Consider the following 23,978-nt stretch of genomic DNA (forward strand, 5'->3'; position numbering starts at 1 on the left):
TTCCTTCAGCTGATCTGAGTGCAATAGCTTTGTGACCCATCGAGTGGGAAGTTTGCTCAACTTTAATTTTTCAGTAAGAATTGTGAAAGCCGGCCGGACGCGATGGCTCACGCCTATAATCCCAGCACTTTGGGAGGCCGAGGAAGGTGGATCATGAGGTCAAGAGATCGAGACCATCCTGGTCAACATGGTGAAACCCCATCTTTACTAACAATACAAAAAATTAGCTGGGCATGGTGGCGCGTGCCTGTAATCCCAGCTACTCAGGAGGCTGAGGCAGGAGAACTGCCTGAACCCAGGAGGTGGAGGTTGCAGTGAGCCGAGATCACGCCATTGCATTCCAGCCTGGGTAACAAGAGCAAAACTCCGTCTCAAAAAAAAACACAAAGCAGTAATCAAACACTTTATTCATTTTATATGTATAACATTTCCATTTATTTCTTTTTAGAGTTTCCACTTATCTGCTAACATTCTCTACTTAATACTTTTCACCTTTTCCATTAATACTTCAGTATATTTACACGGTAGTGTTAACATTCATTGTTTGAAATTGTAACATCAGGGTGTGTTGATCTGCTTCTACTTCATTTTTTTCTCTTGATTATGGTTGGCATTTTCCAGTTTCTTCACATATCTTGTAATTTTTTATTGAATGCTAGACATTATATGTAAAAGAATAGTAGAAACAAAAATAAATAATATTCACCTATCTCCCTTCTCCTGTCAGGCCAGTATTGTGCTAAACTTGAGATGAGTCGAGTCTTATCCTTGTTACAGTTATAGTCAGTACACCACTAACTTTTATGTTTTAGGGCTGAACGGACACTTTTCTCTCCGCCAGGTTTGAGACCTGTGAGACTGGAGATCTCTTTATGTTTTACAGTCCAGCCTCTAATTTTAAGTTGCTCAAGGATTTGATTTTCTTTTCAGTCCTAGCACCAGATTTCTGTGCCTGGAAAGTTTGCCTGTTTTTTCTCTTACCCAGCATGTGTTGGATTCATTCTACCTTCCCCTCCTCCACCAGGAATAAGGCATCGATGGGTTGCTCTACTAGGAAGAACTTGTATTTCCTAGGATTTGATTTATTTAGATTTCTTTAATTTCCTCAAATCCCTGGTAGGTTCAGTATAAATCTATGATTTTTTTTTTTTTTTTTTTTTTTTAAGACAGAGTCTCGCTCTATCACCAGGCTGGAGTGCAGTGGCATGATCCTGGCTCACTGCGACTTCCGTTTTCTGGTTTCAAGCAATTCTCCTGCCTCAGCCTCCCGAGTAGCTGGGATGACAGGCATGCAACACCACACCTGGCTAATTTTTTGTGCTTTTAATAGAGACTGGGTTTCACCATGTTGGCCAGGATGGTCTCCATCTCTTGACCTCATGATCTGCCCACCTCGGCCTCCCAAAGTGCTGGGATTACAGGTGTGAGCCACTGCGCCCAGCCTATGATCTTGAATATCAGCAAATTATTCACATTGTTGTCGACACTGTCAAGCGGTGGTCTCTTGGGACCGTCTCCACCCCTATGGAAACGAGTACTTACAGTTTAAAATGAAGAACACAGCTTGGCCAGTTGTTACAAGAATTTAAAAGGTGGTGGAAACAAAGAGGCATTTGCATTAATTGAGACTTTAAATTAGAAAAAAACGATATTAAACCACTAACTTGGCCAGGCACAGTGGCTCACAGCCATTTGGGAGGCAGAGGCAGGCGGATCATTAGAGCCCAGGAGTTTGAAACTAGCCTATGCAACACAGCAAGACCTCGTCTTTACTAAAAATAAAAAATAAAAAATTTGGCCAGATGTGGCAGTACTTGCCTGTAGTTCCAGCTACTCGGGAGGCTGAGGCAGGAAGAATGCTTGAGGTTGCAGTGAGCTATGATCACACCACTTCACTCCAGCCTGGGTGACAGAGTAAAAGACCCTATGTCAAAAAAAGAAAAAGAAAAACCACTGACTCATGAGACTTGAAAACAAACTACTTCAATAAATTATTTGCATAGTTTGCTAATTAATTAATAAATTAAAAATTATTTGCATAAGTCCAACATTCTATCTTGAAAAGGAACCTCTCCTAGACTCAACTAAAATTTGAGTTGGTGAGACCTTACAGAACATCTAATCCACAGGTTTTCCCACAGGGTACAAAGAACTCTGGGTGTTTATAAAAGACTGTTTAGAACTCCCACAATATGTGAGTGAAAGTCTAGTCTGCTCTGGGTCCCCTTCTTTAAACATATCAATTCTGCTTTAATCAATTTTATATGTTAAATTTTGAGTTAAATATCATTTTAAATAGATGTTCTGATCTGTTCAAAACTATAAAAATCACAATCATATCTCCCTCTCACACACACAAACAACACACACATAGATATACAAACATTTTCTTGTTAAGCAGCTGAGGCAGACACAGGAAGTGATTACCCTAAGATCACATAGCTAACTGATACCAGAAATGATACTAGAACCTCTCCCAACCGGTACATTTTCTTCTCCACGTGTTCCTTCTCGTGACTAATTAATCTTCCTGTCCTGGACTATTGTAATTCTTATCACGTTGGTCAATTTCAGTGTGGAATCATGGATGAGCAGGTTTTGTTGGATTGATGAATGATCCCAGAGCTTTGGAAACTAGTGTGACATCAGCTGGGCCCAGGTGAAATGGTAATCGCCAGTGTATAAATGATTTGGACACTGTAATTTCCCCCGTGATCTAGTTTGCTTGCTTCCATTGCTTTATTTAGAACATGCTCTGCTACATCTCCCAGCCATGCTACACTTTGAGTGCCAATAAATGTCAGACAGATTAGACAGGCCCATTACTCAATGGACACATTTCTAAAAATGGCACAAAGGTGAAATCCCAACAGTTTCAGATAATTGGAGTATTTACAGGATGTTAGGAAAGCATCTGCTTCAAAAATTCAGAGGTTTAAGAGTTGATATAATGTTTATTAGGAGCCTGCACCACCACTAGTCACCGCACAGAAAATATTAAGCCACGTCAGAGTGAATGGGCTTTGAGTACCTATTATATAGAATGGGCTGTACAGAGATGGACCCTCTAATAGCCACTTAGAGTGAATACATTTTGCTTTTATCAAAAGAGAAGAGAATGGAGCCCACTTTTTACAGCTTCACTCATAGATAAATGCAGGTAGAAAGAAAGATATTTTTTCCTTCAATACTGACCACTTAGGTTTGAGCATATAACATCCTTGCTCTAATATAAAGTCACTAGCTTCAAGAGGCAGATAAAAGGTAGCAACAGTTCACTAGAACAAATCTTGAATTTTTGTTTCTGTTTATTGTTACTGCAGTGACTATCGGTGAATTACCAACTATAGAGCCAAGCACTGTGCACTCTCTCAATCTTTTTAAGAATTCTGAGATACAGGTACAATTATTGCCATTTTACACATGAAGAAACTGAGGCTTGGAGAGTTGAAACAACTTGCTTTGGTCACATATCTAGTAAATGAAAAGGCTGAGTTTCTAATCCAATCAGTTTCATTCCAAAGTCTTCGGTTCTTGCCATTACTGTCGTCAGTTGTGCAGAAAATAAGCAGATGAAATTTGAAATAACAACTAGATTAGGTTGTTCTGGTTATTTCATAACCACAAGAAATTTACAGTATCCTTCAAGGAATCATCTAGAAGAGAGTTTGTTGGTGGGGACACACCCCATTACTAATGGATTAGTGCTAGAATCACACCTCCACATTTCCTCTTCACCAAGACTTAATTACATCTCCAGTGTTTTCTTTGTGGTATGGTTTCGTTTTTATAACTAATGCGGTAGTTGGTGGGAAGTTTGTAAATGAGGAAGCTGTATGTCTAAAGAGGAAGAGAGACTGAATATGAGCTGGGCTTTGCAGGAACCAACCAGTATTTCCAGTCTACGATGCTAAATTTACGACGCAGTTTTTATACATACATAAATGTACACATGTGCAGGCATAGGCGTCCCTATGCCGAAAAGCAGATGGGGAGAGGACAAAGTATTGCTTTCTTCTTTTTCCTTTGCATTTCTGAGGAAACGGCTCTTAGATTCATAACTTATTAATCACGCATTTTGGTGCTGTCTTTAGAATAGAAAAGCATCACTTGATTTTCCATGCATATTCTGCTAATGGGTAGGTTTTGCCTCTCAACTAAACTGTAAAGGGGAAGGTGCATACTAAACCGATTGCCCTACTTAGGCAGCTCCTGGCAGGAATGCCAAGATGGATTAACATGCATAACAGAAGGCTTATGTGACCCTGGGAGATGGTAGAACCTGAAATAACCTTAATATCCTGTCAACTTTCATTACCAGACCCCATTGAACAAGAAAAGCCTATTTAACAATCTGTCTGGGAAGGAGAAATCCATATCTTTTTTCTAAACCAGTATTTTTCATCCTGTTCTTTTTTATCCTGGGGATATTGTCTTCCACCTCACTTCTCAGAACAATATCACTGCACTCGACCAAGTAATCTGGCGTCCTGATTTCATCAGACTTCTCAGCATATATGCCACTCCGCAGCCCCTGCCGCCACAGACCTTCTTCAAACATACCCTCACACATCGGGGTCCGTGCTGAACAGTCTAGTTTTAGCAGTGTGTCTGGACAGAAACAACTCCATCTTCACAGTGGTCTGTCTATGTTCAGCCCTAGGAAGGTGTTCTGGCTCAAGAAAGAGGAGAAGTTTTAATTCAACCGAAGATTCTAAAGCAAAAATATCTTGGAGAAGTACCTGGACTTTCTCAGACATACACAAACTCAGATGTCTGGTCAAGCTGTCAATTGCATTTGCTGAAAGCATCCTGAGTTACTTTAGCAAGCCAAGTGCTGTATGTTCCTCAAGGGACGTGTTTATGGGAAATTCTAAAAATACTGAAGCACTAAAACAAATCCAAAATAATTGCATTTCTGTCGCTTTTTAACAGCACTTTCAAGCAATAGACCATTCTTTCTGTCTCAGTAAATGCTTTCCAAATTTTCAAATTAGATGTCATATCCTGAGGTTCCAAACATCTTCCATTCACAAGATACAACTCATCTATAGATTTAATTCCATTTCATCAGAGTAGTTGAAATCATGTCTTTAAAAAAATCAGTAGGCAGTCGAGAGAGATCTGGATTCTTCAAAATTAGCAGCAGTGTGACCTTGGGCAAGTTACTTCTCTCCTCTGAACCATTAAAGGGAAGGGGAAAGTCGTCAAATCTCTTGAATGACTGGGCATGTCAGCATCACTACCTTTACGAAATGGTTTTCAATATTTCTTCTAGTTTTAGTTTTCTATTCTACTGAGTTCTTAAATTGATTTAACAAATGTTTGCTGAGAAATTCTTTAAGCCAAGCACATTGCTATGCACTAAAAGAGTCTTTAAAACCAATATGAGGGCCGGGTGTAGTGGTTGATGTCTGTCATCCCAGCGCTTGGGGTGGCTGAGGTGGGCAGATTGCTTGAGCTCAGGAGTTCAGGACCAGCCTGGGCAACATGGCAAAACCCTGTATGTACAAAAAATACAAAAATTAGTCAGGTGTGGTGGCACACACCTGTAGTCCCAGCTACTTGGGAGGCTGAGGTTGAAGAGTCACTTTAGCCTGGGAGGTGGAGGTTGCAGTGAGCCGAGACTGTGCCACTGAACTCCAGCTTGAGAGACAGAGCCAGGCCCTGTCTCAATAAAATCAAATAAATCAAAATCAGGATGAAATATCAAAGGATTTTTACAGTTTTTTTTTAATGACAAACTAGACCTTGTAGTTTCTTTTTCCATAAAATGTGGAAGAATCGCTTCTTGTGGTATGAATGAGGCCACACTGTGAAATAATCCTGTCAGGAATTTGTCATCTCACTCCTTGAGAAATTTCTCAGTTCCTCCCATCCCACTGTGATGCACTGTGATTTCACTTATCTGAGCTCCAATACCTTGCTATAAAACAGATAAGTTAGTTAGATGTTCAATGGGGAAAAAACAATGTATCGAGTGAGAGTCGGGATAAGAGTTCTGGTTCTGGCTGTGGCACTAAAGCATGGGGCATCTCTCTAGGTCTCAGCTCCCTGATGTGGAGAATCCGGTCCTGATGATTTAATGTATTCCTAAAATTCTTCTAGAGCATTGAGAGGAGAGAGAGAGCATCTGTCTAAACTGGCCTGTAGAATACAGTAGTCACTAACGCATTTGAAATGTGGCTCATTCAAACTGCGATGTGCAAAAAAAAGGATAATCTCTCATTGATCATCTTTAATAATGAGATAATTGCAATATTGATTTATATAATGAGAGTAAATGTTTTAACTACATTGAGTTAAAAACAATACATTACTAAAATTAATTTCACCTATCTTTTTTTAATTTCATGTAGTCATTGGAAAATTTTAAATTTTCTAATGGTTTTCACATGTGGTTCATATTCATTCCTTGCATTGTATTTCTGCTGGACAGCACTGGGCTAAACCCTCTCAATTACTTTCTAACTGCGAAGTCATCAGCTTGTGAAGAGTTAAGTAGGTCATATTGTTTCGGCCTGCATTTTTAAAAAACTTAAAGTAGAAAACAGGAAGAAAAAGAAGATAAGAAAACATGCGTCTGTCTGGGAAGTGGACATGTCCCTTGCCACCTGAAGCCCCTAAGGAGTTCTATTTCTCCTGGCTGCTCTGGGCCTCATTCTGCACATTTGAATAAGAACAAGCCTGAGAACTAGAGAAGTGGCAAGGCCCTCTGTCGCTATCTTAGAAAACGCAGACAGACTGACAGGAGAGAAACATGCCACTGGAAGTGAAAAGGGCCCAGGAGAAAAGAAAAGAGTTGGAGAAGCCTGGTGTTTAAATCCTTTTGGGGGAGTTTGAAGTGAGGGAGGAAAAGAACGAAATTGACCACCAGAGCTCTGCCCTCTAAAGCAAATGTTCTCTCTCCCTTCATTTCCTCATCCTTGTATAAGACTTTCCATTCCATGCCTTTCTTTATAGCTTGCAATTCTCTTTGCCGGGCACTTTCGCATATGTATCTCATTTCATTGTGATATGCCTTTGAGGTCAGTATGATTACCCTCACTTTACAATTAAGAAAACTGCAACTCACGGAAGTTATATAACTTGCCCGACTTTGAATAGCTAGAAATTATGGTGGGGTCAGTATGACAATCTGTAGCTTCTGACTTCACTGGTTATGTACGTTTCCACAAAGCCACATCTGCATATAGTTCAACTGTTCTTTCTTAATTATCTTGTGGCATATTTTAAACTGAGCTAATTTTCTAGTTGCTTTATGAAGACAGTTAGAGGTTATTCTTCACATTTTAAACTGCTCCCTAAAATATGACAGGGCTAATTTTTAAAACTCCTTTTCTCACTACTAGCTAAACACTGTCCAAATATTAATCAGATATGAATACTTAGGCTAATAAAATAAGTGGGCCTTTGGCTAATTTGAATAGCTCAGCCAAACCTATGAAGAAACAAAATTAGCTGATACCCTGTCTGCCTTTCAGTGGATAAAAGATTTGGGCAAGAAACATATTAAAACGCTTTCTCCAAATGAATTAAAATTAACTTAGTTGATTATGGGAAATCTATAATGCAAATGTATAAAACTAAATCCTTAAAATCATGATCACATAATTTCGGTCATTTAATTTCAACAGAAGTAGCAAAATATTTTTTCTTTTCTTCTTCATGAATCACAGGAAAGAAGACAAATGAAATACATGCATTGTACTTACTTGAAATAAAATTTCTTCATGTTCTATCTGTAATCCCCCAAATGCCAGCATTAATCCATTCTAAATCCACAAGGCTTTCAGTGCAGACCCCAAGGAAGGCATAGGTAATGCAGACAGAAGCTGTGCCAGTTCGAAACCCACAACAGAAGCCAGAGTATCCAAAGGCTTGATTGGGAATTTGACTTCAAACAAATCCCCAAGTGGGGGATTTAAACATACACAGAAGTTGCTATCTCTTTTTCAGTCTAAGTAATAGAGAGTAAAACTAGCAAAATCATTTTTTTGTATTATTTCATTTCAACCGACATTCTTGATTTGTGTTGTAAAATCTTTTTTCTTTTTTGACAAAAACTACATCTCCTATGACCACAGCATCAGCTTTTCAGTCTACATCTACCACGACACCCACAACTACCATTGCATCAATAGTCAGTACAGTCATACCATGTTTAATCACTACTGCAACTCTGGCTGGAAGTACCTTAAAAGCTATGGATACTCAGAGAAAGAAATCAGCCACAAACACAGCTCTCTCTACACACCAGCAAGAAACACACCTGCTGCCACAACAGCTGCTCCAGTCACATCTGCCCCCAGAATCACTTCAACCCCTCTCATCAAGGAAGCTGCCTCCAGTACAGTGGATGTGTCTACCACATCTGTGGTTTCAACTGCTTTGGCTCCCTCCACCACTACTCTTTCAACAGCTTCTAACTCCATCACCAAATCTACTCTCCCTAACATGTCTGCTGCCACTAGTACCACCTCCACTGCTGTGGACACTGCAGCTGCCTCCATGACAGCACAGGCTTTCACTAGCCCTTCCACTGCTTCTCCATCTGTCTCTACATTGACAATGACATCCAACCCTACATCTATCACTTCAGAGGCTGCTAACACTAACCCTGCCATTGTGGCCACAGCTGCCATGAAAATGACTACTTCCACCTCTGCAACCTTAGAAGACACCACCACAGATTCTTTGTTTATGACTTCTGCTATTTCTGCTGCCCTTAGCACAGAAACATCCACAATGATCATCCGTGAAATCATCACAGATCTGACTTCCTCTTCCAGTACTGCTTCTGCTGTACTACATTCGACTACCAAAGCACACCCTAGCAAGTGTGGTGGAGACCTCAGCTGTGGAGGTGGCAGAATGAGCAGCGCTGGAAGGAGAGAATGTGCTTAGGGCAGGAGGCGTGGTGGTGGCAATGTCTTCGATAGGTGAAGCAGATGTTATTGTAGGAAGAGAAATAAGGACAGCGGTGGTGGCAGATGGTGTGGCAGAGGAAACATCTGTGGAGGTGGAGGGCTGTATGGCAGCAGGTGATATATAGGAGGCCGCAGAGGTGAAATCAGTGCCATCAGGCTTATAATCAAGTCTCGGGTCATCAGATGTGTTAGAGTTAGATGTTGATGCATCGTTTTCAGTGGCCAGTGTTGTGACCACGATATCAGTGAGTGAAGCTGTTGTAAAATCTTATTAAAAAAAGAGGTATCAGGTATGATCTGTCCTCAGAAATTTCGAGATGGTACAAAGAAATTCAAATACAACAATTCAAACACTGACAGATGCAGTAGGTGAAAATTGTTCCCATTGCCTAGTAACTTTTTATTTGCAAAATAATTTTGAATTGTTTTAAGTAGCGTTTTCTCTACTGCATTTGAGTATATACATAATGTTTCTATATGACATTAAGATAAAGGACAGTAATTAGAAATCTCACCTATTAAAAATCATTAGAAATTAAGATACAGGATCTATAAAGTAATATGAATCATAAGAAATATAATTTTATTTAGAATACTTCAGTGCCCAAGGAACTTGTCTATAATATTAAAAAGGTATTTCTATGTGTAAATAAGTTATAGAGAGCTTGGAATGTAGAGTTTGATAGGTAGAAAACGGATTTTTTTTTCCTTTTCAAATCAGGAAAAATGCAGTAGGAATGTATGTAGTAAGTATTTCTTAGTAACTCAAACGAAGAAAAGTCAGCTCAGCCAGGTGCTGTGGCTCTCACTTGTAATCCCAGAACTTTAAGAGGCCAAGGTGGGTAGATCACCTGAAGTCAGAAGTTCGAGACCAGCCTGGCCAACATGATAAAACCCCATCTCTACTAAAAATACAAAAATTAGCTGGGCGTGGTGGCAGGCACCTGTAAGGCCAGCTACTTGGGAGGCTGAGGCAGGAGAATCACTTAAACCCGGGAGGTGGAGGTTGCAGTGAGCCAAGATCCCGCCACTGCACTCCAGCCTGGGTGACAGAGTGAAACGCGGTCTCGAAAAGGAAAAAGAAAAGGAATCAACTCAGCACAAAATAATTTCAAAAGTACTTTACCTTACACTGCAGATAAAAAATTTTATATAAATTATATTTATGTGAATTAATTATGTTAAATGACCCAAAGCATGGTCATCATTTAAAAAAAAAAAAAACCTCTGGTGACTCATTTATTTTTATTTATTTTTTTTTATTGCATTTTAGGTTTTGGGGTACATGTGCAGAGCATGCAAGACAGTTGCATAGGTACACACATGGCAGTGTGTTTTGTTTGCTTTCTCCCCTTCACCCACATTTGGCATTTCTCCCCAGGCAATCCCTCCCCACCTCCCCGTCCCACTGGCCCTCCCCTTTTCCCCCCAATAGACCCCAGTGTTTAGTACTCCCCTCTCTGTGTCCATGTGTTCTCATTGCTCATCACCCGCCTATGAGTGAGAACATGCGGTATTTCATTTTCTGATCTTGTGTCAGTTTGCTGAGGATGATGTTCTCCAGATTCATCCATGTCCCTACAAACGACAAAATTAACTGCTTCCTCATTTATCTGTGTTGTAAATAAACTCTTGACTCAGCAAGTAATTACTGAGCACCAACTATGTGCTAGGCACCGAGTCCACAATACTTCTCAAGGCAGCACGTCCCCATCATCAAGGAGCTTAGTATACAAGGGGAGACACACAAACAAGTGACTAAGTTCATTTAGCAAGCACAACCGGTGCTGAGTGTTACCAAGGAAATAAGCATGGCATGTGTTGGAGAGTAGCTGGTGGCCTACTTCACACTGGGTAATCACGGAAGGCTTCTCCAAGGAAGTGGCATCTAAACTAAGATCTAACAGTCAAGAAGGAGCTCATCCATTGCTCAGAAAGAGAACAAGGATATAATGGTGTTTTGTGGGGCAAATGATGGTAGAGAAAATAGAGCTTAAAAGCCTGAAGAGTGAAGAAGGCTAGAGGACTGCTAAGAAGGGAGGAAGGAGCCGTAGAGGAGATCAGGTAGGCTGGGCTGTGATAAGGGGATAGGAGTTTAATCCAATCTGTGTTTCGGAAGGATCTCTCCCTTGGAGAACTGATTGAAGACACACTGCATGGAAGCCAGGCCACCTGTTAGGAGGCTACTATATAAGGGAAAGACAATAGTAACTAGACTCCACGGTTGCAGTGGAAACGGAGACAGGGCAGTGGGCTGGAGGAGAAAAACAGCAAGGCTTAGATAGAGTTGATGCTGATGGATTAGGCTTGATGGAGACGTTTGCATTAAACGTGTCTCCCAGATGTATGTACAATCCAGATCTTTATAAGGACCCCTCTCCATTTACTATAAGAACGTGTTTTTCCAGTATACTCGTTCCTGTAGTTTGCTAGCTCACTGCCTGTGAAAATTCTGGTTTTGTAAGAATTTATTTAAACTCTCAAATACAGATCTTCAGTATCATTCCTAACTGAATTCCTATTTAAAAATCTATTGAGCTAAACATGGAAATCTGCAATTCTCTCTTTTCTTCATAATACAGTTGAAGCGAGCCTTATTTCTTTTTATTCCTCTTCAGCATCTAATAATGGCTTCCATCGACGTGGCTGTCCTTGCTGCTGCTATTGCTGTTGTTCTTTTATAACGATGACTACAGTCCTTACTAGCTAACCAGAAATGATTAAAAGAATTCATATAAGTAGGCCACTGCTTGGAGTGGGGCTTTCAAGTATTTTACTTAAGTCTACGACAAATTAACTGGCTTCCATCTCTTGAAAAATGTTAGATGACTTCATCTGATTTCCAGCCCTGACTAATGCTTGGAATTTGAGTATCTAAACTGTTCACACCGCAAAACGAAGCTCATATAAACCTACCAATTTCTACTGAGTTTTTGGTTCAATGTTTTTCCTCTACTTTAGTTTTTACCGGTTCACGTCAATGGTCTAGATATTACAGGAATATACACTCTAGGGTTTCTCCCGGTATTTTCCAAGGAATTCACCTGAGTGTTGGGTGCATGTGGAATCGCCAAGAACAGAGTACTGTGCTGTACCTTCACAAATAACTCACAGAGGCAGAAATATGTCAGTAACCCTCAGCAATGACCCCAGGCACCGCCAACAGAGGCAGTCTTCTAGGAAAGAGGTCACTATGACAGTGTCCCTTACACTTTCAACCGCAGGCCTGCTTCACTTTTGGTGCCGTGTTGACCCACATGGAAAAGGAATGATTTTGTTGAAATCTTCTCCATTGCTCGCTCATCTGTTGAACTTGTACCGCACTTTAACATCTCATACTCAAAGTAAGAAGAATTCTTCGAGCTGTAGGATCACTGTGACTTCTACCTGCATCACTCTAGGTCAGCCTCATCAAATTAAGAATATTTCAGATGGGAAAAAGCAGATACCTAGGCAAGAGACTCATGTCTGCTTCCAATTTGAAATGATGTCTTCTCCTCCCTTTTCAGTTCTAAATCTCTAAGGTTTTTAGCCTAAGTGCGTTCAGGACCATTTGTTACAACTTGAACTAAGGTAGGGAGCCTGTCAGGACCCAGCCTCCTGCAGCTGGTTTATTGTGGAGGAACCTCACTCTCCCTACAGCCCTACAGCTACCCACAATCCCTCCAAGCACAAAATCCTAAATAACAGAGGCCAGGCCTTGAGTTTCTGAAACTAACAATGAAGCCAACAGTGTAGTCTATTAGCAGAAATGTTGGTGAGCTTTGCTAGATAGATCTGGGTTCCAACCCTCTAGCCACCAGTATATCTCAGGGACGTTGAGCAAATCATTTAGCTTTTCAGAACCTCAGTTCAGTGCTTTGTAGAATAGATATTACAACTCCTCTCTCACAGATTTATGAGGAATCCACTAAATAATGTCACCGTAAGTTCCTGGCACATGATAGGCTACCAATGAATCTTATCATAGCAGGAGTCCCAGCTGTGTTGTTTGCTACTGATCTATTTTGCCAAGTCTGGCTGCCTGGTAGGGTGGGTCTGCCAGGAGACTGTTTGCTTCAGAAACTGAAGACCCTCCTGGGAAAAAACTCATACAGAATGAGACTGTCAGACAAGCTTGGCCCAAGAAGAGAAAGCCTCAGTTATCTGGGGTAAAGTCTGGCTTTGACTCTGTGATATTGCCCCATCCCCCAAGCCAGCCTCTGTCAGATGTACTCATATCAGGGTCCTAAGGAGAAAGAAGACTCTCAACAAAAGCAAAGAGCTGTTTTCTCTGAAAACATCTGGCTCACCCCCTTAGATTTCTTCCACTTCTCTTTCCACACACACGCGATCACTGAGGAGCATTCTGTCCTGCCCAATTGCCGCGAGATTCTTTATTCTCTTGAATTAGTGGATCTGCCTTACTAAGCCCAACTCCGGGTTGTAGAACTTGGATTCTGCACTTGGGTTACTTAAATGAAGCAAGCACCTGGCTTCCACCTCCTCCTTCCTGAGCCTGCCTTCTTTGGATAAATTTGCATTACGGGGACCTCTAGAGGGACTTAGCTTTTCTAAACAAAATACAGAAGTTCAGGTTTTGATTAGCAACCTCACAGGGCAGGCCTGTCACACTGACAAGCACATTCCCCAGGGGGTCACTGTGTCAAATCACTTCCCCACTTCTTCCCAAACAAGGAAGCAGATGCTCAGCAGAATCCGTGCAGTGTCAGGAGCTAACCTTGAAAATTGGCCTAGACGTGAACTGGAATGACACTGCAGGGATGCTAAGGTTTTACAGGCTGAAAGGAGCCACATCTGACCCAACCGGAAGTAGGCCTTACTCTTTTGACACTGAGGCCACCCTTGTCTCCCCTTTCCTCCTTCCATGCCTTGTACTATGTCTTTCAATAAATAGAAACACCTGAGGTCAGGAGTTCGAGACCAGCCTCCAAACATGGCGAAACCCCATCTCTACTAAAAATACAAAAAATTAGTCGGGCATGGTGTTAGGTGCCCGTAGTCCCAGCTACTTGGGAGGTTGAGGAAGGAGAATCGCTTGAACCCGGGAGGCAGAGGTTGCAGTGAGCCGAGAGTGCACCACTGCATTCCAGCCTAGGTGACAAGAGTGAAACTCTGTCTCAAAAAAACAAAAGCAAACAAACAAATGCTTGTGCATTTTTTCTCCATCATTCACAGAGTGAAAGCATTTCCCCACACCAAATCGTGCTTTAAAGCTTCCCATTACTCAGCAGAATCCACGCTCGTTATATATACACGGTGACCAGAAAGTTGCCCTAGGTGAACACAACTAAACGGCCTTCAGAAACTATTCTCAAATTTCAGGGTACGTAAGACGAGGCCCACCTTTCACATTCTCCTTCAGTGGGTCTCAGACAGGGCACAGAAATCTGCATTTTTACAAGTACCCAAGGGGATACCAATGCAGATAATTCTCAGAATTCACCGTCAGGTATTCTGAATTAGAAAAAGTCACTTAAGATTTTAAATTATATCTATTGATTTGGCACGATAATTCGACAGCAAACTTGAGAGCAAAATTTTTGTTAATGCAACCTAGAGCACTTTTCAATAAACATGAACTGAATCAAAGGAATATTCTCTGGTCTGTAGATTTCTCCTGAAACTTCCAGATCATTTACACTGGCAGTGATGTGCTTGTATCCCAGGATGCAAATTACCTACCTCCTGAATCCTCCTCGGAGACTGCTCCACTCAGAACAATGCCCCAGTCCAGTTACCTAGTCACCTTCCTGTCCTAGGGTCAATAGAAGCGTCCATGATACACTGGCATAAATCTCTGCTTCTCAGACAACCTCTGTACCAGTTCAGATGGAGGACTTTTCAGACAGCCTATGGTGTCTGACATCCCTTCTGCACTTACGGCAGGTGGTAGGCTAGAGGGAGTGCAGCAGGCAGCAAGGGTGGTCAGGTCATAGCTAAGTCATAGCTAGGTCAGCAGACCTCAAATATGGAAGTCACTCCATTCTGAGCCCACATACGGCCTGGGGGCAGTGGCAGGAAAAGTGGCTATAATCAAATATTTCTTTGTTCTGGCAGAGTTTTAACTCAGGAACTAGTGTGGCACCAGTGGAAATGATAGTAGCTTTGTGCCATTTGTGCAATGACTCATCAAGACAACGGAGCCACACTTTTTGACACCTAGATTCTGTTAAAATAATGCAGGCTACATCATAAAACACACCATCTATACCAGTGTGGGCACCACACCCAGGTTTGCCACCACCTATGCTTCACATCACCATCCCAGTCAACGAAGATCCTTCTAAGGAACCAAGTGTACCCACGCTGACATGCAGGATTGTAACCGCCCTGCATCACACTCAGCTGGCAGCCACGCCCTCCAACTTAACCTTCCAAGAGTACCTTCCTCTTCCTTCTTCCCCACCACTCTTACCTTCATGAGTTTGGCAGTACCATCAAAAGAGGTCTACGCAAGCCTAGCATAACCAGCCAGTATTTTGGAGGTGAAAATAAAAGTCATTATATGCCAACCCAGTAGCAAATAAAGTGAAATCAAAGGTATAATATCACCAAGGCGAAAGTACTCAGCTAAAAATTGCAGATGCAAATTTTTCATGCTTTTAAGCAAAAAAAAAAAAAAAAAAAAAAGGAACAAATGATATGGGCAGTGTTTGAGCCAAACATTTGTTCAACTCAGAGGATTTTTCTGTTGAATATAAACAGGCATTAATTTGCATGTGTTTATTCCTCTTAATTTTCAAGCACATTGGAGGTCAGTTAAGAAACTGATAATCCTCTCTCCACAAAAGATTAAAGGAGAAAAATATTAACACACCTTTAATATGCTTGCCAGAAAATAGAACTTGGTAATTATTGCTGAAGGTAAATGTCCATGTTAATATGACCAGATGGAAGGCTCATGCAAAACTTGTCCTTCGCCTCTCACCTCAAATAATGGACAAAATGGAATTCTCATTTGTAATGTAACAATAGGCATACATTAGATTATTTTATACTGGAATATAAAAGTAAAGTTTAAAAGAAAATTAACATCTGCCAAATACAAAAAAAAAGGGCTTTCTAATGTTTATTCATACAAACTTCACGACATGTCAATTTAATAAATTAATAGTATATTAATTAAATATTCTAAGAGGTAAAGTTATTTATGGATATACATGTTATCTACATGATGGCTAATTTTATATATCAACTTAACTGGACCACAGGACACCAAGATATATAGTTAAATAGTATTTCTGTGTGTATCCGTAAGGGTATTTTTAGAATAGACTAACATTTAAATTTGTGGACTGAGTAAGGCAGATGGCCCTCTTCAATGCGGGTGGGTATGACCCAATCTGCCGAAGGCCTGAATAAAACAAAAACAAAAAAAATGGAGAAAGTTTGCATTGACTCTGCCTGACTGCAGAAACCAGGATACTGAGCTTCTCCTGCCCTATGTGTTTCTGCTCCTCAGCCTCTGAACCCACACTGGAATGTACATCATCAACTCTCCAGCTCTCGGGTCTTCAGACTACACGTGGTCTCCAGCTCATAGACAGAAGACAGTGGGACTCACAGCCTTTACAGTCATGTGAGCCAATACCTTTTTAGAAATCTTTTCCTGGATTTCACATAGTCCGTTTCTCTGAAGAATCCTGAATAACACAATCTATAATCTGTAGCCAACCAGTATCTAAAGTTTAAAGTGATTGATGGATCTTATTAGAATAGGTTTGGAGGGGAAAAACTAAACGGAAGCTCCATTTCAATCATTATATGTCAAGAAGCCTGGGGTAAGTAAACCATGCCTCCCTGTCATCAGTAAGTAGAGACACTGCAAGTTGATTACAGGCACTGCAACTTTGGCCTTGAACGGAAATAAAGGAACCCACCTTTCTGTCATCCATTCATTCAGCAAATCTTTGTTGAAATCCATCAAATACCTGACATCATGCTAGACAACAGAGATTCAGTGACTCCAGTCTCCCCACCTGAAGTTGAAAGAGATGGTCCCTTTTCTGCCCTCCCATTATCAGTTGACCTGACACATGAAGAACTACAAAATCTAAGAGATGATATGGATTTGGTAGAGGAAGAGAAGCAGGACAGGAATAATAAGTGCTGAGGCTAAATCCACAGGCAGAGGCAGATGGGAAGGAGCCTTTTAGCCCATTGGCTCTGCGTAGATTGACATGCACTCTGGGAATTACTGAGGATTTTAAACTTAGCAGTCATGTGATCATATCTTTGTTTTAAAATATTTGGAGATGGTTTGGGATCAAGCCTGGAAGCAAGTGGGTCAATAACGAGCTGTTGGCTGGGCGCGGTGGCTCAAGCCTGTAATCCCAGCACTTTGGGAGGCCAAGGCGGGTGGAATACGAGGTCAAGAGATCGAGACCATCCTGGTCAACATGGTGAAACCCCGTGTCTACTAAAAATACAAAAAATTAGCTGGGCATGGTGGCGCGTGCCTGTAATCCCAGCTACTCAGGAGGCTGAGGCAGGAGAATTGCCTGAACCCAGAAGGCGGAGGTTGCGGTGAGCCAAGATTGCGCCATTGCACTCCAGCCTGGGTAACAAGAGCGAAACTCCGTCTCAAAAAATAAATAAATAAAATAATGAGCTGTTGCTGTGATCAAGAGAAAAACATAAGGTGACTTGCTCTACAGCAGGTGTGGTGGAGACATAAAAGCTTGGAAAAAGGCAAACGATGCTTAAAACTTAATTCCCTCTGGACTTAGTGACTGAGTGGATATGAGGGATGGTGAAAGGGAGAAGGCAAAAATGATGTTTCACTTCATCTTCCTAAGCTGCAATTTTCTTATGTATAAAAAAGATTTATTATCACAACAGTGTGTACATTGCAGGGTGGTAGAGATCAAATGAAAACAATGAAGCACTTTGTAAACTGAAAAGTTCCCTATGTTTGTTAAAATCAACAATCTTAAAAATGCTAAGGGAAGAAATTCTCTTCTTTGAACTTTAATTTGTTCACCTACAAAAATAGAATAGTCAGTTTCACTCATGCACAGGGACTTCCAGATCACCACTAGGCCTCAGGCCAAGGCTGGAGGGCTGGGTGGGCAGCGAGCTTGAACAGTTGCTGCACAGTGAGGCCCAAGCTCAGCCAGTAGGAGCAGCTGATCTTTGGCAGTAGGGACACCACAGAGCTGAGCTGCCACCGGCCTAGAGGTGGTCCCCTGGGGCTCACTCTTTGGGAAAGGATGGCGCAGGGCTGGTGTCCTGGACCGCATCCCAGTGGGGTTCCCAGCAGCTGCAGGTGCTGAACGCCTTCCACAAGGCTGTAGGGGACCAATGTCTGTTGACAGCAGCTCAGCCAGTGTGTGCTGTGCCTCGTCAGTGTGCATGTGACGGCTGCTCCATCCTTGGGAGGTAAGGAAGATGAGAGGATGGGGCTGAAAACACGGCAGGGGCCTCTTACTAGATTCAGCCCTACTGGATAGTGAAGAAGCTGCTGGCCACCAATACTAATTGTTTCCATCACGTGGCAGCCCCACTCTCTCTATCTTCTGGCTGAAGAGCGCAAGGAGTTCCATGGAGAGTGTGGAATCGGGGAATTGAGCTGTGGCACCAGCAGTGGAGCCTGGTCACGAAGAGCGTAGTGCCCCTGAACAGCAGCCGCTACACCTGCACAAGTTCAGTAACATCCAGAGGATGCACACACTGGACCCTGCACATGGCAGGTAGGAGGGCAGCTCCTAGGCCCATTTGCAATCCCAGAGCATCTCCTCTCTGATCTACTCTGCGTGGCGGCTACCGGCCAACCAGACAGCAGTGCTGGGCAGCAAAGTGGAGTTCCACTGCAAGATGTACAGCAGTGTTGCAGCTGAAGGTAAATGGCAGGAAGGCCAGCCCCAGCAGCAGGCTCTACCTCAGCATCCTCAGGGGGGGCACCACTGCTGGCTCACTTGGGGGTCAGTGGGGGCGTGGGTGCCTGGGGCTCCACTTCACTGGAATCTAATAGCATGTAGCCTACCAAAGACAAACTTATGGCACCAGCCAGGAGGCAAAATCCTTTTCGGTGAGCAGTTCTCTTGGACGTGAACTTGCTGCTGGTTTACTTAGCATCTATCTTGAACCAAAGTCCAATATTAGATGCAGCTTTTTTAGCAGTAAGAATATGTGTCAATCCATAAAAGTGAGACTCGCTCTGATTATTGTCCCCCATAATATGTCAAAAACATTTACTTGTTTCTCTGTGACTTTGTGCTCTCTGCATTCCTATGCTGATTCCTTGGCAAGCTTGCACTTTTGGTGCAGTAGTAATTGCAGTTTTTGCGTTGTTGAAATTGATTATTTGGTATTGGGATACATTCTTAAATAAATGTGGTTATGTTATACCTCCTTTTGTTAAGGCACATTTCTTGTTTATGATTTTTTGCTAATGACATTACTTGCTGTTTATATTTATTTTAGACTATGGAAATCATATTAGACAAAAAGGAAATTCAAGCAATTCTCTTATTCAAGTTCAAAATGGGCCAGGCAGCAGCAGAGACAACTCACAACATCAACAATGCATTTGGCCCAGGAACTTCTAACAAATGCACAGTGGAGTGGTGGTTTGAGAAGTTTTGCGAAGGAGATGAGAGCCTTGAAGATGAGCAGCATCGTGGCTGGCAACTGGAAACTGACAAAGACCAGTTAAGGGCAATCATCAAAGGTGATCCTCTTATAACTACCCTAGAAGTTGCCGAAGAGCTCAGCGTTGACCATTGTATGGTTGTTCGGCATCTGAAGCAAGTTGGAAAGGTAAGAAAGCTCAGTAAGTGGGTGCTTCATGAGCTGAGTGAAAATCAAAAGAACCATCATTTTGAAGTGTTGTGTTCTCTTATTCTATGCAGCAATGAACCATTTCTCAATCAGGTAGTGATATGTGACAAAAAGTGGATTTTACATGACAACCGGTGACAACCAGCTCAGTGACTGGACCAAGAAGAAGCTCCAAAGCACTTCCCAAAGCCAAACTTGCATCAGAAAAAGGTCACAGTCACTGTTAGGTGGTCTGCTGCCAGTCTGATCCACTAGAGTCCTGGAAAAACCACCACATTGCAGAAGTATCTTCATCAAAAACTGCAATGCCTGCAGCTGGCATTTGTCAAACAAAGGGCCCAAATTTCTCCATGACAACGCTCAATCACATGTCACACAACCCATGCTTCAAAAGTCAAACAAACTGGGCTATGAAATTTTCCTCATCCACAATATTCACCTCACCTCTTGCCAACTAACTACCACTTCCTTAAGCATCTCAACCACTTTGTGCAGGGAAAATGCTTCCACAACCAACAGGATGCAGAAAGGGCTTTCCAAGAGTTTGTCTGATCCCAAAGCACAAATGTTTATACTACAGAAACAAATAAACGTATTTCTTGTCGTAAAAATGTATTGATTGTAATGATTCCTATTTTAATTAATAAAGATATGTTTGAGCCTAGTTATAATGGTTGAAAATTCATGCTCTTAAACCACAATTACCTTTGTGTTGAGAAATGCCGAGAGTATGATTGTTGAGAAATACTGAGTGTATGATGAAATTGTACTGTTTGCTAAGAAGAATGATTGCAAGGAATACCTAGCCACGACCCCCAAGTGGAAAACTACTTGGGGCTTTGTAAAGTGGCAAGACAGTATATTTATATCATGCACCGGTTAAAACAATTCTTTAAGAGCGGGATATGTGACCCTGTCCCTGGGGCTCCCTCTTGGAGAATACTTTTTAGTTTTTCTATGATCAGTGGTAAGCAGGCCCAGCTGCCTACCTAATTTATTTCTGTTCTATGAGAAAATACTCAACATCTGTCTGTTAATAATAATCACCTGTTCAGAGAGAATAAATAAGTTGGTCAGAGTCTGCTCGAGGCCTTCAACCCGGAATGCTATCAGCCCCCTGAGGCTGTCAGCTTGGAAGGCTATTGGCCCCCAGATAGCCCCACTTTGTTGTTCTATCTAGGTGTCTGCTTCTTAATGCTTTCAGCGCCCCCTGGGTGGGGGTCTCTATGGCCGAGCTGGACTCAGGACCTTTGTACCAATTTAATATTATTAATCTCATCTTTTTAACAAACATGATTTTTTTTATTTTTGATTGTTGTAGGTACATAGTACGTATACATATATTTATGGGGCACATGAAATGTTTTGATACAGACACACAATGTTTAATAAGCATATCATGGAGAATGGGGTATCCATCCATCCCTTCAAGCATTTATACTTTGAGTGACAATCCAATTTCTTTTGTAATCCTTTTTTTTGGTAATCCTTTGAGTTACAATCAAATCTTTACATTATATTAAAATACACAATTATCATTGACTACAGCCACCCTATATGTTATCAAATAGTAGGTCTTATTCATTCTTTCTATTTTGTACCCGTTAACCATCACCACCTCCCCCACAGTCCCTAACCATCCTTCCCAGCCTCTGGTAACCATCCCTCTAGTCTCTATTTCCAAGAGTTCAATTGTTTTCATTTTTAGATTCCACAAATAAGTGAGAACATGCAATGTTTGTCTTTCTTTGCCTGGCTTATTTCACTTAGCATAATGACCTCCAGTTTCATTCACGTGGTTGCAAATGACTGGATCTTTTTCTTATGGCTGAATAATACTCCACTGCAGATGTAAACCACATTTTCTTTAAACATTCATCTGCTGATGAACAGTTAGGTTGCTTACGAGTCTCAGCTATTGTAAATACTACAGCAACAAGCATAGGAGTGCAGACATCTCTTCAATATACTTATTTCTTCTCTTTTGGGTACATATCTAGAAACAGAATTGCTGGATCATATGGCAGCTCGGTTTCCATTTTGAGGACCCTCCAAACAGTTCTCCTTAGTGGTTGTACTAATTTACATTCTCACCAACAGTGTGCAAGGGTTGCCTTTTCTCCACAGCTGTTTTAACTGGGGTGAGATGATATCTCATCGTACTTTTGATTTGCATTTCTCTGATGAGCGATGATGTTGAGCACCTTTTCATATGCCTGTTTAACAAACAGGATTTTATCTTAAGATCTATAAAATTATGATACGAAGTATATTTGCATTGGTACAAAAATAGACATGTAGAACAGTGGAACAGAATGGAGAAGCTAGAAATGAAACTGCACCCCTACAATCAACTGATATTAAACAAAGTTGACAAAAGCAAGCAATAGAAAAGCGATCTCCTATTCAATAAATGTGCAGGGAACACTGGCTAACCATATGCAAAAGATTGAAACTGGGCCCCTACCTCTCACCGTATACAAAAATTGACTCAATATGAAATAAAGACTTAAGTGTAATACCTCAAACTACAAAAATGCTAGAAGAACACCTAGGACATAAATATTCTCTGGACATCAGTTGAGGCAAAGACTAAGTCCTTAAGAGCAATTGCAAGAAAAATTGACAACTGAGACCCAATTCAACTAAAGAGCTTCTGCATAGCAAAAGAAGCTGTCAGCAGAGCATACAGACAACCCACAGAATGGGAGAATCTGTTTGTGAACCATGCATCTGACGAAGGACTAATATCCAAAACCTATGAGCAACTTAAACAAATCAGCAAGAAAAAAACAAATCACCCCATTAAAAAGTGGGCAAAGGATGTAACCAGACATTTCTCAAAAGACGATACACAGGCAGTCAACAAACAAATGAGAAAACACTCAACATCACCAGTCATCAGAGAAAATGCAAATCAAAACCTCAATGAGATACCATCTCACACCAGTCAGAATGACTATTCTTAAAAAGTCAAAAAATACCAGATGCTGGCAAGGTTGTGAAGAAAAGGGAATGTCTGTACACCATTGGCGGGAATGCAAGCTAGTTCCGACCCTGTGGAAAGCAGTTTGGAGATTTCTCAAAGAACTAAAGCGAGAACTACCGTTTCACCCAACAGTCCCATTACTGGGTACATAACCAAAAGAAGATAAATCCTTCTAGTAAGAAGGCACCTGCTCTTGTATGTTTATCACAGCATCATTCATGATAGTAAAGACATGGAACCCAACTAGGTGTCATCAATGGTGAGCTGGATAAAGAAACTGTAGTACATATGTGCCATGGAATAGGAATACTATGCAGCCATGAAAAAGAATGAACTCATGACCTTTGCAGTAATGTGGATGCAGCTGGAGGCCATTATCCTATGTGAATTAACATGAAAATGGAAAACCACATATTGTATGTTCTCACTGATAAGTGGCAACTAAAGATTGTGTACACATGGGCATAAAGATGGGAACAGTAGACACTGGAGAATCCTAAAGCGGGTAGAGAGGAAGAGGGGAAAGAACTGAAAAATCTCCTATTGGAAACTATGTTCAATAGGATAGACGGGATCAATAGAAGCCCGAACCTCAGCATTACACTAATCTAATGACTTTTTAAAATGAAGTAGTGAGAGTGCCTTCCAACTCTAACATTCTATAGCTCTACAACACTCTTTTTGACAAGGTAGAATAATTCATCCAATTTCTTGAGATGACGTGAAAAGACAAGCCAGTAACCAGCCACTATTTCAAAGATGAGTCATTAATTCTGCCCTGTGATCTCATATATAATAGGCAGGCATTCATCCATGCAAAAGACCATTACCAGTTCTCTGTCAGGCCTGTAAACAGAAATGTGGTTAAAACTCAGTTCCTAGGATGAGCCACTTCGAGTCTAAGATACCTGTGAATTATTTACATGTAGTAGTTGCTTCGCATATTCTAAATAAACTTTCCTCCCTCCATCCCACAGAATGCAAGCCGGCCACCCTTCCTACAAGCCCAAACATAAATAAATGCCCTATGCTTTTCCAGAGAAGATCAGTTCTCTTTTTCTCTAAACCTATTCATATTTGCCTTCCTTCCCAATGATGACACCAGAATCTCATCCTTATGGCAAATCAAATTCCGTGTGTATTGAAATCACCATAATCATTATTACAATTACACTTCAAGTTTGACCAATCAATTCTTCATTGATTTATCTAGAAAGAGTAAACACAGAAAACAAGTTTATCACTCTAACTTTTGATCTCAACAGATAAATCAT

General features: G+C 41.3%; 1 long non-coding RNA gene across 5 annotated transcripts in view; it reads right to left on the minus strand.

Annotated features, from left to right (window-relative positions):
- LOC144579869 (uncharacterized) overlaps nt 1–23,978 on the minus strand; it is a 285,308-nt gene that overhangs the window by 243,090 nt on the left and 18,240 nt on the right. The window contains exon 3 of one of the 5 annotated variants that reach the window (XR_013528378.1): nt 271–1,924. The exons of the other annotated variants lie outside the window; for them this stretch is intronic. This is a non-coding gene — a long non-coding RNA (uncharacterized LOC144579869). Of the gene's footprint in view, nt 1–270; nt 1,925–23,978 lie in introns of those variants that run through there. 5 annotated transcript variants of the gene reach the window in all.

The sequence above is a fragment of the Callithrix jacchus genome, chromosome 17 (genome assembly GCF_049354715.1).
Source record: "Callithrix jacchus isolate 240 chromosome 17, calJac240_pri, whole genome shotgun sequence".
Taxonomy (NCBI): domain Eukaryota; kingdom Metazoa; phylum Chordata; class Mammalia; order Primates; family Cebidae; genus Callithrix; species Callithrix jacchus.